This window comes from Copadichromis virginalis, linkage group LG5 (assembly GCF_057382275.1).
Source record: "Copadichromis virginalis isolate Kocher_CV1m ecotype Utaka linkage group LG5, C_Virginalis_male_GT1.1, whole genome shotgun sequence".
Lineage (NCBI taxonomy): Eukaryota > Metazoa > Chordata > Actinopteri > Cichliformes > Cichlidae > Copadichromis > Copadichromis virginalis.
The window spans coordinates 7,447,008-7,461,139 of record NC_140622.1 but is presented as its reverse complement, the minus strand read 5'-3'; the positions used below and the strand labels follow the sequence as shown (position 1 = coordinate 7,461,139).

The 14,132-nt window shown below is 41.2% G+C and overlaps 1 protein-coding gene across 2 annotated transcripts in view; it reads left to right on the top strand.

Moving 5' to 3' along the window:
* Positions 1-8,477: 8,477 nt before the first annotated feature.
* cdk18 (cyclin dependent kinase 18) overlaps positions 8,478-14,132 on the top strand; it is a 69,267-nt gene continuing 63,612 nt past the window's right edge. The window contains exons 1-2 of one of the 2 annotated variants that reach the window (XM_085455684.1): positions 8,478-8,635; positions 8,722-8,873. The gene's annotated coding sequence lies outside the window, so the exon portion shown is untranslated. Of the gene's footprint in view, positions 8,874-14,132 lie in introns of both variants that reach the window. The other variant, XM_085455683.1, reaches the window with a different exon arrangement.

The following is a 14,132-nucleotide window of genomic DNA, read 5'->3' as shown; positions in this document are numbered from 1 at the left end:
TTCTGATCCCAATCTCTCTAAGCAGTTTTGCTGTTGTACTGGCAACAAAGCCCCTGTACCCCACAAAGAATTTCCCAGAGGACATATTTTGTCCAAATGCTTCATTTTGCAATACATGCTAATTAGTTGGGTCTGTTGCAAAGAGAAAACAGATTGTGCTAGCACATTTTGTTGTGATTTTGTAAGCAGATTTTCCAAACATCCGCATTTCCACAGCTATACAAGAGTGTGGTCTCTATCATCAATATTTCCCTTTGAAAATTTAGTTTGTCTTCAGAAAAACCGTATAGATGAATGTTTGTTATCTCTATGTCTGTAACTGTGCATTCAGCCAGGCTTGAATGAAAGGATAGAAACAGAAAGCGAGATCTCTGTGTTTGCTCATCAAATATGAAACAGCCTCCTTGGTGGCAGCAGCTCCCCAGGATAGATTTCTGTAATGCTGTGTGCTCGTACACCATCTCCCTGTGTGTGTGTGTTAATGAGTGAGTAGGAAAGAAAGAGAAACTTGCCTGCTGCCGAAGGACGAGGGCAAGCGTGTGTTTCCATCTGTTTTTACACGTGTATTTGTCTTTATGGCAGTTCAGATGAATTAAAACCAACATTATGTAATTTTTAATTTCGTGGGAATAATATAATGAATGTTTTCTACCTTATTCTGCAAAATGAAACACTCGCCTGCATTGATTCGTTTTTTGTCACTGCAGAGGACAAACGTGAGTGTCATGATTACATCAGACTTCAGCGTCATTATCAGCTTCACTTTTTTTTCTTTTTTTTCCTCTTAATATAAGTTAATAAACCTTGATGTTTTGAGAAGGGCTGCATGCTGCGTCGTGTTAATCATTTGATTCAAAAGTGGATTTTTCAGATTTCCCTTGTGGGTATGTGTGCGATAATGCAGAATGACCGATTATAAACAATGTCCACCAAATGGACTGGACTATATATAGATATACTAGATATACACTCCCAACTGGTGCATCTGTGTCCAGTAAAGGTCCCTAGGCTAGACTTCCATGCCAACCAAGCCTACCTCAGACATGAGCAAGAGACAGAAAAATGAAGCGATACCAGCTCAGAGATCACCCGGATTAACAAGGTCCACGTCAGGTGTTGAGGAACCAGGACACACTGAAAAGTGGGCAACTGGAACAAGAAGGCATAAGTGGGCAAGAGATGAAAATAGGGCGCTGTTGGAATGCTACTACGCAAGTAACCTCAGCGGAAGGGGTTATATGAATAGAATGAGAGACTTATGAAATCTCCGATACCCAGCATCCAGATTGATGGCGAAACAATGGTTGCTCAGTGTTCCAAATTTGGGAAGAAGGAACTGCTATCACGGCTAGAGACTGACGAGGTACAACACAAATGCTATGGCAAGGGGGAGCCAGGACAACGGGTCAGGGGATTATGTGAGGACAGCCTGGAAGGCTTCTGGAGAAACCTGTAGCAGAGGAGGGACTGGTTCCATTCAACTACCAGCCGATATCCTGCCTCAGTACCACAGGCATCAGAAGAATCAGAATCAGAAAGGGTTTTATTGCCAAATGTTGAGCAGGTTTACAACATTAGGAAATTGCTGCGGTACTTAGTGCAAACATACTGTCAGACAATGCTTAAATAAACATAAAAATAAAAAATTAAGTGCTAAGTAGATAGATATATGCATGAGTGCAGGTGGTGATCAGTGCAAACATGGAATGATGCAGTGAACACAGTGTAGGGTCATGTGTTAGTGGTGGGAACAGTCACATGGTTATTGTTCATGAGTCCAACAGCAGAGGGGAAGAAACTGTTCTTATGGCGAGAGGTTCTGGTGCGAATGGACCGGAGCCTCCTGCCTGAGGGGAGCAGGTCAAACAGACTGTGTCCAGGGTGAGAAGGGTCAGCTGTGATCCGAGCTGCACGCCCCAGTGTCCTGGAGGTGTACAGGTCCTGCAGAGATGGGAGTCTGCAGCCAATCACCTTCTCAGCAGAGCGCACAACACGCTGCAGTCTCTGTTTGTCCCTGGTAGTGGCTCCAGCGTACCACACGGTGATGGAGGAGGTGAGGATGGACTCGATGATTGCAGTGTAGAATTGGATCATCGTCCGTGTTGGCAGGTTGAATTTCTTCAGCTGCCTCAGGAAGTACATCCTCTGGCTAAGATGAATAACCACATGGCTCAATGCATGAGCGGGGCACAGAAAGGAAATGGCAAGAAAACCAGAGGAGCGAAACACCAGCTACTGGTAGACAGAGCAGTCGCCTGAGACTGCAAGACCAGGCCGACCAACCTGTGCACTGCCTGGATTGATTACAAGAAGGCCTATGAGTCAGTGCCCCACAACTGGATCCTAGAATGCCTATAATTGTACAAGATCAACTGGACCTTAAGAGTCTTCATCAGGAATTCAATGGGGATGTGGCATACAACACTAGAGGCCAACTTAAAGGCCGCAGCACAAGTCAATATCAAGTGCGGGATGTACCAAGCAGATGCTCTGTCCCCAATGATGATCTGCATAGGCCTCAACCTCCTCAGTCAGCTCATTGACAAGACAAGACGGATACAAACTAAGAGCAGAGCAATCGTCAGCCACCTCCTCTACATGGATGACATCAAGCTGTTTGCCAAGAGTGAACAAGACATTGATTCACTGATCCACACTACCAGAATATACAGCAATGACATTGGAATGTCATTCGGATTAGAGAAGTGTAGTCAGATACTAAAGTGAGGCCTACTAGTTTAATTTCATTTAATCGGTTTTATTTGAAAAGGGATGATCTACAATATAAACAGAAATCTTGCCATTTGATGAATTATACCAGAGTTAGCTTAAAGCTAATTGGCATGTGCAGTCCCTTGGCAGGTTACATGCAAAGATCACAAAAATGTCACTGTGAGACAAATGAGGACACACACACAGCATTGCACATTGCTATGTGCTTTATTGTGTATACGATTAGGCACTTTCTTTCTGAGCAGCTTTCCAGCTGCTACACCGCTCTCCCCTCCAGTGCCGGCAACATCCTTTAAAGGGGAGACACATTCGATGATGGAGGTCAGGTGTGTGAGTCAGCCTCCCCTGACACCACACCCTGAACACACTGCTCCACACCTCCCCTGCAGCTGAGCCACAAGCCACACCCCGCCGAAGTTATTCACACAACAAAAAATGAACTAGTGCAAACATCTGTCAAATAGATCAAAACCATAAAATTATTGGACAAATAAGAAATGAAGTCTGTGTCCTCATCATAGATTTTTTTCTGTTTCTCATTTTTTCTGTCCAAATTGTAAAACAATAAGAAATAAACAAAAAAAAATCTACATTATATGAATTTAAAGTGCACAATACATAAATATGTGACTGGGCATCAGTGTATTATTGCAATAAAGACAGATTAAACAAAGAGAACAAACAGTGAAAACTCAGTGCAAGGCAGCAGCAAAGAACTCTAAAGGGATTTATTTTAATTCTGTAACAGGGTAATTAATCTGCTGCGGAGAGTTCAGTAGTTCATTGTTTTTTTCTTTTCCACCCTCAGGGTTCATTCCAGAAAAACGCAGCTGAACTTTCACCTCTAACATCTTTTTCACCATGTGCTACAAAGTTCTTTTAAAAGACTCTCCAGCTGGTCCCGCAACATCTGACAAGCCTCCTTTTGGAAAGTCTGACCTTACTCAATATAGTTTGTACATGTGCAAGGCTCTGAGGCTGTCAGCATGTGAATACCCATCACTGACGCAGACAGTCCTCATCATGCTTGACCTCAGCTGCACTTCTTTACCAATGGGAGCCGCTCAAAATATACTAGCATAATGTGGCAATACTTTACCTCAAATTACTCTAATCCAAGATACTGGAGATATACATTTAAAATCAACAGGTAATTACATCAATGGTGATAATAATTCCCTTTTTACAACCTACTAATTGTGTTTAAAGATGTAACAAGACGTGTTTAAACTGGTTTACTGCCAAGATTGCAGCTTTGCAATAAACCAGTAAACTGTAGAGTCTGGACTATGGAGAGTCGCAAAATATGACCTTACAGTCACTCAGAGACTTTTTCTTCATCAGCTTGCTGTCTTGCAGAGAATATGAGAGATTTTGAGCTAGGTATGTCATTTCCACCTTTATTTGTCAAGTTTTGCATCAAGGTAAATAGGGACCAACAGAAGCAATCTTTGCATTAACATTAGAATTTAAGTCTGTTAAATGTACATCAAAGCAGTGGTAGATGTACACTTAAACACAAAAAGTACTCAAACTAACAAACTCTAAAAATGAAATCTAAAAAAGCATTAACAGCACAATATTTCCATGAAGTGTTAAAAAAGGAGTTGGTGAACAATCAAAGGGGATTAGGTAACTCAATTGCTGGAATCTGAAGGGTACAGTGGTCCCTCGCTATAACGCGGTTCACCTTTCGCGGCCTCGCTGTTTCGCAGATTTTTTTGGGTGCAATTTTGCATGCCTTTTATTTCGTACAGCGCATTGTGTTCTGTGTCCTGATTGGCTGTAGACCATTGTCAATCAATCTTGTGCTATGTCTCCTGTGCAGTACAGAATGCATTCAGATTGTCAAATTTACGTAAATCTTCAATCGCTAGCAGTGTGACTCTGAAGTGCTGTACTGTATGTTTGTAAGTTTTCTCCCCAACAAACAAAACAATGTCAACGAAACCGCGGGTGCCTTTGGTTTCATTCTATGATACTGGACTTATTTTTCTACGAAGGTTTGAAATTTGAGAGCATTTAAACAAGAGAGAAAAGTGTGAAAATGTTCGTGCCTGTCTGAGAAAAGTGCATAAATTGTATAGTGAGGGGTTTTACAGCCTTAAGACATCTATAATAATTGTAAAAAAATATCGTGGGTTATTTTTGGAACGTAACTGACGCGATAAACAAGGGACCACTGTACAAGATAAGAGGTGACTAATGCAAAAGTTCTACATAAACTTGAATGGACTGACTTCTTTGTGAAATCTTAGTTTCATTACCTGTGTAGTTATCCAATTGAGTCCTTAAATATTCACTGTGGCAAAAATGATCTTAATCATCCTAAAATGTCACTGTCTGAAACTGTGTATAAAAGATGGATGTGAGCACCATGACGCCACCCAGTGGTTAGCGAGGGTTCATGATGAGCAAGTGGTTACTTACTCATGAGCCAACAACGTCTCAGCAATGATGTAGATCTGTTTTATCCTCCTTTTCGGAATGTGTTTTTCCTTACTTTTTTGTTAAGCCACTTAAATCTGACCTGTGAAACATTCAGGAGGAAGAACCTGAGAGATGAATCTACTGTTCAATGAAGCGTCATCAAAAATGGCCTAATTAAAATGTAGCAGTTTTTTCCCATCTTTTAAACACAGTCTATGATCAGACAGCATGGAAAGAAACAACTCTTCTGTACGTAAACTCATTGTTGCGTAAAACCCTCAATAACTACTCCTGCACAACAGGTTATATTTTAATGTTACTGCTCTCATTAATCACCACGGTGTTAAACACACAACACAGTGACCAGCCACAGCTGCTCTTTACATAACACGATCTATCTGAAATGTCTACAAATGGAATGTGATAGCAGTCGAGTCACCACTGCCAGAATGACTTCAGTGTTGCCTAGAGGGACAACAGAGAATGAGAGATCAGAAGAAAAAAGAGGAGAAGAATCGTAGGGTTAGGGTTAGATCCCCACTGGGAAAAGGGTTGTCTTCTGAATCACTGTGATAGTGTCAAACTGAATTAAAATCAGTGTAGCCACAGTTGGATTATGAATGAACATTTGTTTGATTTAGCCTGAGTAATATAACTTCTGTATAGAAAGGATGGGCGTGGTTGTGTGGCTTTTAATTGTATTATTTCTAATGGCCAGCAGGGAGCGACTCCTCTGTTTGCAAAATGTTCTGCTTCCTTTATCTTTGACTGCAGTAAACACTTTCTCGATGAGTTTCTGGGGTCATTTAATAGTTTCTTCTATTCACAGTCTTTGATTAAGTTTTATAACATGGACCAGACCTACCGGATGTGTCATGGTCTTCAAGTCCTCCTAAGCTGCCTCACTCTTTTCTATCTTTTCTCTTCTCTTTATTGCACGATCTCTCGTTCTCCCTGTCTATCTGAATGTTGGTGTCAGTGTGTGTGCTAGCCACACGCTGTGTTTCAGGGGTGGGTCCTACTCTGGTTTCCCACCCTCAGAATCTGCGCACCTGGAACTAACAAATTCACCTGTTGGTTATTACCTGAGTCTTCTACTTAATAGGAAGGAAGACCTTCAGCTGATGCCTGATCATTTTTTGGGACCAAGTTAGTGATGGTGCCTCCTTACCTGCCTGTTGCTTTAATTTTGCTCTGTGACTTTGTCTAACCTTCTGTTCTCCTCTGTGCAGAAAACCTGGAAGTGGAAACTGAGTGAGTTACCAAGAGAGAGATTCCTGAGAGAGGTTTATTCTGTGCATGTGTTTGTGGGAGCCCAGGCTAAGCTAACCTTGAATCTTTAATTACTGTAAATAAACATGCTGAACTCTTCTCCCGAGTCCAACCTGCACCTCTAGTCAAGAAAACATAGTATGATAATGTCTCAGTAGCTCTTCCATGGTAGCTGGAGCCTGGCTATGTAGAGCTTTGTGAATTGATGATATAATTTTAAAGTGGATGCTGAATTTCACTGGAAGCCAGTAAAGTGAAGAAAGAATGTGAGTGTTGTGCGCCTGCCTTCTAGCTCCTGTTAGCAGCCTACCTGCTGCATTCTCAACCAAGTGAAGTCAGGCTAAGGAAGACAGAGATGCACGTAACGCAATAGTTACAATAATCACAGCAGGAGAGAATCCAAGTGCACACTGAAAGTTCCAAATTATTGAATGACAGTAAATGTTTAATTTTTGCAATACTTCTGCAAGACTGGATAAACTTAGATTCAAACTTCAGATCGATTCAATTCAATTTTATTTGTACAGCGCCAAATCACAACAACAGTCATCTCAAGGCATTTTATATTGTAAGGTAGACCCTACAATAATACATAAAAACCCAACAATCATATGACCCCCTATGAGCAAGCACTTTGGCGACAGTGGGAAGGAAAAACAGGAAAAACAGGAAAAAACCTCCAGCAGAACCAGGCTCGGGGAGGGGCGCGACCGGTTGGGGAGAGAGAAGAAAGACAGGATAAAAGACATCATGGTCAAAGATGATACCGTGGTTTTGCTTTAAAGGGGGCCGATATAATGACCGGCCTCCTTAGAGAAGCTGTCAGGGTCAAACACAAGAACCCGAGTTATCCCAGGGTTGAGATGGAGGAAATATGGGGACATCCAATTCTTAATAGAAATGGAGAGGCTTTTGAGGTTGTTTTGAGGCTGCTGGGCTTAACAGAAAAATTTAAAATAATTATGATGAAACCCATTTGAGAACATCACTGTGCCAGTGATGCGAAAACAGTTCTATAATCCATTAATAAGAAAAAGGTTGCTGAAAAACTGCAATGGAAAATTCACCTTTGTCTAAGTGCATAAAAATATTAGTAATTTTCAGTAAAGTGGACTCAATGAGCGATGGCAGTTTGAAATAAACGGCAGTTTGGAAGTAGGCCTGTAATTCTAAAAGGACAGAACTCTAGGAAGAAGTTGTTTTAAGCAGAGGAAGACATGAGCTCTTTGACCCCTAAACTGGGCGAGTGGCTCCAGCAGATCCCAGGAACAACATCTGAGATCTCTGTCCAGAAGAGCGCAGTCTCAGGCCTCTGGTAGAGGACCTGAGATTGAGGCAAAGACTGTTGCTAGGTGAAATTAGAACTCTTTGGGCCCTAGCTAATTGCTTCATTTGCCCATAGTTTGCATGGAAGATGCTGACTTGTTTGCCACGCTCGCTAATTAACCACTAAGCAGCATTTAAAAAATGAAGACATGAGGCAAACAAAAAAGTAAAATCTGTGCCCTGCACACATAACTTTTTATGCTCATCAGCCATTCTGTGAGATCTTGTGTTTTATTACCAATTATTATAGAAATGTTCGATTACAGGTGAGCATTTAGAGGAACATCCTGAAACTTTCCTCCAAGGGAACAAGTAGACCCAAAGCAAAACTTCCCCACAGCATGACAGATTGACTAAATCCCCTCACTGTGGTGGTCAGTGTTTCATTTTGTTCCTTAAAGAGTTGGAGTCACGCACACAGACACTTTATGTGCAGTACATAGAAACAAGGATACTGTGCATGTTCAGATTTACACACAAATATGCACTGTTATATGCATTCTTTCACACACAGAAACACATACACATGCTTTCATAGATGTCGCCACGCTAGTGTGTGCGCCCTGTCAACACCACAGGCTGGCTCTGGGGGAGGAGGGGGAGGGCTGAGAGGCAGAGGCTCGTGTTTTCCCGAGTGGTAATTGGCAGTCGCCATACCAACGAGGGAGGGCCAAAGTCAGAGATTGGTGGGGGAGGAGTTGCAGGCTGATTAAAAAGCCCTCCTCAGCAGCAGTTTCTCCTCTCCTAAGCTGTCTCCACTGTATTTCTGTGTCTTTATTTAGTCCTTCCTGTTATCTGGCCAGTGAAGCGACGCTTTGCGTGGAGGACGGAAGGGAGGGTGGAAGGGTGAGCTGTCAGAAGGACTGGTGGACAGGTTGGTCAGTTTCTTTACCCTGCCAAGTCATCTGTCCATCACTGTGGCAGAGCTGCCTACATCCTGTGGATTTATCTCTGTTTAAGACTGTGAGTGACACCTGGGAAGGCGAGAAGAAACCTGAGAGACAGGAGGCAGGAGGCTGCTCAAATCCCCTCCTCACCTCGCCTCTCACTCCCTCCATCTATCCATCCATTCATCCTCTGTGTGTGTGTAGATGACCTCTGCTCTTCTGTAAGTAAGTAGCTCTGCTGCAGCAACATCCACTCACAATGTTTATTAAAGGCGAACAGACTTCATAGCACCGATCAGGGGTTCAGGGAAAGCATACTTACATTTCTTTTCTTTTTTCTTTAGAAATCCTCCTTACCTCACTGAATATCTCATTCAGTAGCTGTAATTTGCCACATAAGTTGCCAGTTTCGGTTTGACGCTTTGTCTGGTGCAAATACAAGGTCAGACTTAGAGACTGTTTACACATAATAAAAGCTGCTATTACATAACATGCTCTAAGTACAACAGGTACTGATATGAGGAAGCATTTTTCTTAAAGTTGTACGTCTGCACAATAACTGTAGCTGCTACAAAAATAACATCTGAAATCCCTGCCTACTCCCACCTCTCCCCTCAAGGTCTTTTCTCTGTGATCAGCTTCATGCATTAGTACTCACATGTAACCTGACACAGTGATAGCTGTGATGTAATAAGGACCCCTCACCCCAATTTACAGAGATCCATCTACAAACACTGTACACACTGCACTGTTTGCCCATAAGGGCCTGCAGGTGTAATTGTGCGTCTGATGTGTGTGTATGTGTGTGCAGACCAGCTTCTCTTTTCCACTTCATTGTCACACGTTGTTGAATCATGCAGAGTTAAGTCTGCAGCGTTGCTGCTATGGCATCACGAAAATAACTGACTGTAACATTTTAGTGAGAAGTTTTACATCTGCTTAAGTGTTGCATACTGAGCACGCTAAGAATGTGAAGTCATTATTAAATAGTTTAAAGTCTTCGCAGGCATCAAATAGCTTCGACTTTAATTCAGTTTCATTTTTCTGCAACTGCATTTAGTGACATACAGTTGGCAAATGTTTAGTTTGGCAATAACTGATCTCCCCTTATTCTGGACAGCAACTATAAGCTGGCCTGGCATGTTTGACAGGCTTTGATTATATCAAAATAGCAAAGTAGTGTCTGCAGGACTTAAAGTTACTCCAACGTTACCATTAGCTTGCTGCCTACTGTGGTACCTTAGTGCTGTGTGGATATTAGCTGCCATTATGGGTAACCTTAAAAAGCCACTCAGGACCAAAATATACTGAACACAGAGCTGCAAGCAAGTGTGAAAACACAACCAAAAGTGAATCTTTGAACTTGTTGCTAAGCCATCCAGGTCATTATAATCCTAAGTGGTTGAGTTAAAGGCAACGGGACTCCTTTTTAGGTGCATGAAGATATTTCATCTCTTTGAGACATTTTGGTTACACAACTTGCCTCATTCCCCCATTTACACAAACACTTTTTCCTCTTGCCAAAATATATTTGGCATGCAGACTGGAGCAACCAGGGATGGAACCACTAACCTTCCGATTAGCAGATGACCTTAGCTTTTGAGCAAGAGGTAGCCAGGGGTGCTTAATAAAGTGACTGGTGAACATAAATATGTAGCCATAGACAATGTTCCCTCCAAGCTGCGCGCGTGCGCAATTGCGCACTGCTGGCACGGTCTCTGCGCACAGAAAATCTGTGTTGCGCACAAAAAAAAAATCCGCACAAAAAAAAAAAAAATCCAACCTGAATTGAAATGAAAATTAAAACTTTAACAATTCTGTTTTGCAGTGTTAGTCAGTAAGTGACTGGCTGCTCCAGTATGGGATCAGAATGATGCCACCTTATCCCATAGTCCTGCCAATAATGCGATTCACATTCGTATATACGCAGCTAATCAACGTCGTTGACAGGCTATGACAGCGTCCTTATGTGCCGACACCGGTGTTTTAGCTAGCAAAGCGGCGTGGCTGATGTGGAGTGAAGCCACGTTAATGACAACGTGTACAACCATTGGAGATGTGAGCAGGACAGACGGAACAATTGACAGAAAAAGTGTGGACTTTATACCAGTTTTTAAATTGTGTTGATTGGCCACGTAAAACCAGAGTTATGATAAAAATATTTGCAATGTTTGTTTTTCTTCCTGAATATTGTCGTTGTTTATATTTACTGCGGGAAGAAACGGTAAAAACTGCGTTTTATAAGGAAAACGTTCAAAAGCTCTCTCCACCTGTGAGCAAAAACCAAACCAAAAAACTCCACCCTTTCCTATTGGTGGAAAAATGTACTATGTGGACCAATCAAAAAATGATATGGCAACATCCCACTTAGTTGTTTAGGAAGGGGGGAAGTTTTAGGAGTGACGGCAGTGTTTTGAGATGTGAGAGATTTGCGACGTTTAGCACAAATCTTGTGTAGTTAGTGTGTAGTGTAGTCAATAGTTTTGTTGTGTGTGTCAGAACAATGAGGCGACTGCTGAGTGTTACAGGTGTTACAGCAGTGATACATCTGCTGCTGTCAGGCCTGCAGGTATCAGGCTGTTGTTCTCCTTCATCTCATAGTGGACAGAAATTATTTTTTGGCACAAATAATCTGTGTGGCATCAAATTTGATGCAGAACAGCTGATTGTTCTGTAAATAGTTTGAAATGTTTATTTAAAAACACCTTGGCTGCATTTAAAAAATAGCTGCAAGAAACTTTGTTGTTTGCATAACTCAGTTACTTTTTTAAAGAAGTAACTAAATAATTAATTGCCCAACATTGGTCATTATATTCTGTATTTTGTAGACAGAGTTACAGGACTCTCTCCCAGACCACAGACTCAGACTCATAATACAAGTCAGAGCAAATAATAATAATAATAATAATAAAGTTGTGTTTTCAAAATTGGAGTTCAAGTTATTTTTACTTCCAATAGTGTTAACATACTATACACGTCATGAACAAGATTTTTTAACATTTTCATTGTAAGTGGGCTAAGGCAGTTAATTAAAAGTAGTCTAACAGAAATGTAAATGCTGTAATTTGATGATTTTAATAAACATGTAACTTGGATGGATTCGATGCTGGCGTGACCACAGTGCACACGTCTGCTGTTGCTCACAGTGGTCCACGGGATTGTTCAGCGAGTTTGTGTGTTCGCTCAGACACATGAAAAATTAGAGGGAACATTGGCCATAGACAGCTTTTTGCAGGGTTCTTTAGTGTAAAATAGATTATCAGGTTACAATTTGAATGTTAACTGGCTATCTGGCTAGCTAGTAGTTCTAAAACTCCCATTAGCAGTTTCCAGCTTACCTGGCAAACATGCTTATTTTTGTATTTGTTAACTGCATATGTGTCAAGCAAAAATGAATTGCAAGAGTAGCAGCAGTGGCTCAGAGGGGTCTGAACGGGATGTGAAGGCTCACCTGTCTGCATGCAAGACAGCAGCTTGGATGTGAATAAAGTGACGTTGCATAAACAGTCACTTTCTTTCTAGTTTTCAAGTGTTTAACACTGAATTTGTCCCATCGCTCCAGGATTAATCCAACAGACCAAACACAAGATTTGCTCCTGCTTTTTTGTATTCTGTTAGTCTTTGTCAGCCTCATGACAGCTTCCCGTTTCAGATGACATTATCACATGCGTCATGTGGTTGTGGGTTTTTTTAAAGTAACACTTTGCCACACAGAGAGGTTTGTATAATTTGGAAATCATCATCATGTGTGCAGCTGAGGCACAATAGTAATATTTACATAAGCAGCTTATTATTGAGTTCCTAATTACAGAGCTCTAGGCCCACTCAGCCATGATAATGTGAAGATAGACCTTATCGTATTCAACAATAGCCATGGCACCAGCTCTGAGATGAACAAACACACGCAAACATTTGGTCAAACACACCAAATGGAAGATGGCTTGCCTGTCACACAGCACCAGGCCTCTCTCGCAACTAATGTGATGAAACATTAAAAGATTAAATGCTCCAGCAAGCCAGAATCTTTTGTGCAAATATTTCCACCGTGTCCGTCACCTGAGACTCCATTTGTCTTTACTGTGTCTGCATTATTACAAAGGCTGTATTTCATTCGTGTAACCTGTTTAAACAGGACGTGGCACTTCACCACTTTGTTTCTTTGTTTTCCATGAGACGTACAAAAAGTTATGTTTACTCGCTGTTCTCATAAATCATTTGTCAGTCTTTAATAGTACATTTGTAATCATAAACTAGCAGAACTGCCTGACATCCTTACCACAAATGTGCATCATATTGCAAGTGGCTTCGCATGAATGCTGGGCTGCTGGTGGGACCTTTAAATACAATCTTCTATAAATCATGTTCACATTTTATAAAGTGTTATAATGTTCCAATATGTGGACAAACTGAAAACTGTCAGTAAATTGCATGTAGCAGTCAACTGAATTCTGTTTTCTTATTATGCATAATCCAAGCTATGGTGGCCTCAGCTGGCTGACTAAAGCATACTTGTCCTACAGCAATCAAAAACATTAAATTAAATTAACTCATAGCTTTCATTTAAGTGATAACAGACTCCAAGGAATGAGAAATTAGGTGAAAAATGGATATGTCTTCATATTTTGCACTGTCACTGTGCAGAGCCATATGTTACTGGTTAAAAGGGCTGAACTAGTGCTGCACGATTATTGCCAAAATGATTATCTTAATTATTTTTTATTAATATTAAGATGATAAACATTTGTCAAGATTATGCAATGGGTTCAGTGACAAAAACGTTTTTATTCCACATAACACTGGTTTCACATCCATGTTTGGGTGTCATTCATGGTAATGTATACATTGTTGCATCACATAAAACTGATGACACTGATTCACCTAAATTCAGTTTTATCTTTTAGAAGAAAAGTGTAAAAATATAATTAGAAGAACTGCATCAAAAACAGGGAATTGTTTTCACTTTTAGATTCTGTTCCATTCCTGTTGGTCGCATTGGAAAGCTGGCCCTCTCTGAGCCTGGTCCTTCCAGAGGTTACTTCCTGTTAAAAAGGAGCTTTTCCTTCCCACAGTCGCCAAATGCAGAGTGCCATCTGATGGTTGGAGCGTTCTCTATATTATTGTTGGCCCTTTGCCTTTCAGTAAAAGCTGCCTCGACGCAAATGTTGTTGTGAAATGGCACCACATTGAATTATTTTAAACATCTATGTAGGCAAACAAGGTATGTCTTCACCTGACCTACGTGCATCTATTAGAAGCTCAATGTAAAGTCTTTCACTCTGTTGACTGTGCCTGCATTATGGATGTGACTAAAACCCATATCAAAGCACTCAACAGCTGTATGACTGCTGTACGTTGACCATTTTCCTGAAGCGTGTTCCTCACTGTGTTTAATGGACAGATGTCTTTGGCCAAAACAAATCTGACTGCTTGGTGATTTCATTGTGTCTTAGTGAGCTGGATGGATTGTAAAACCAGCTGCACAGG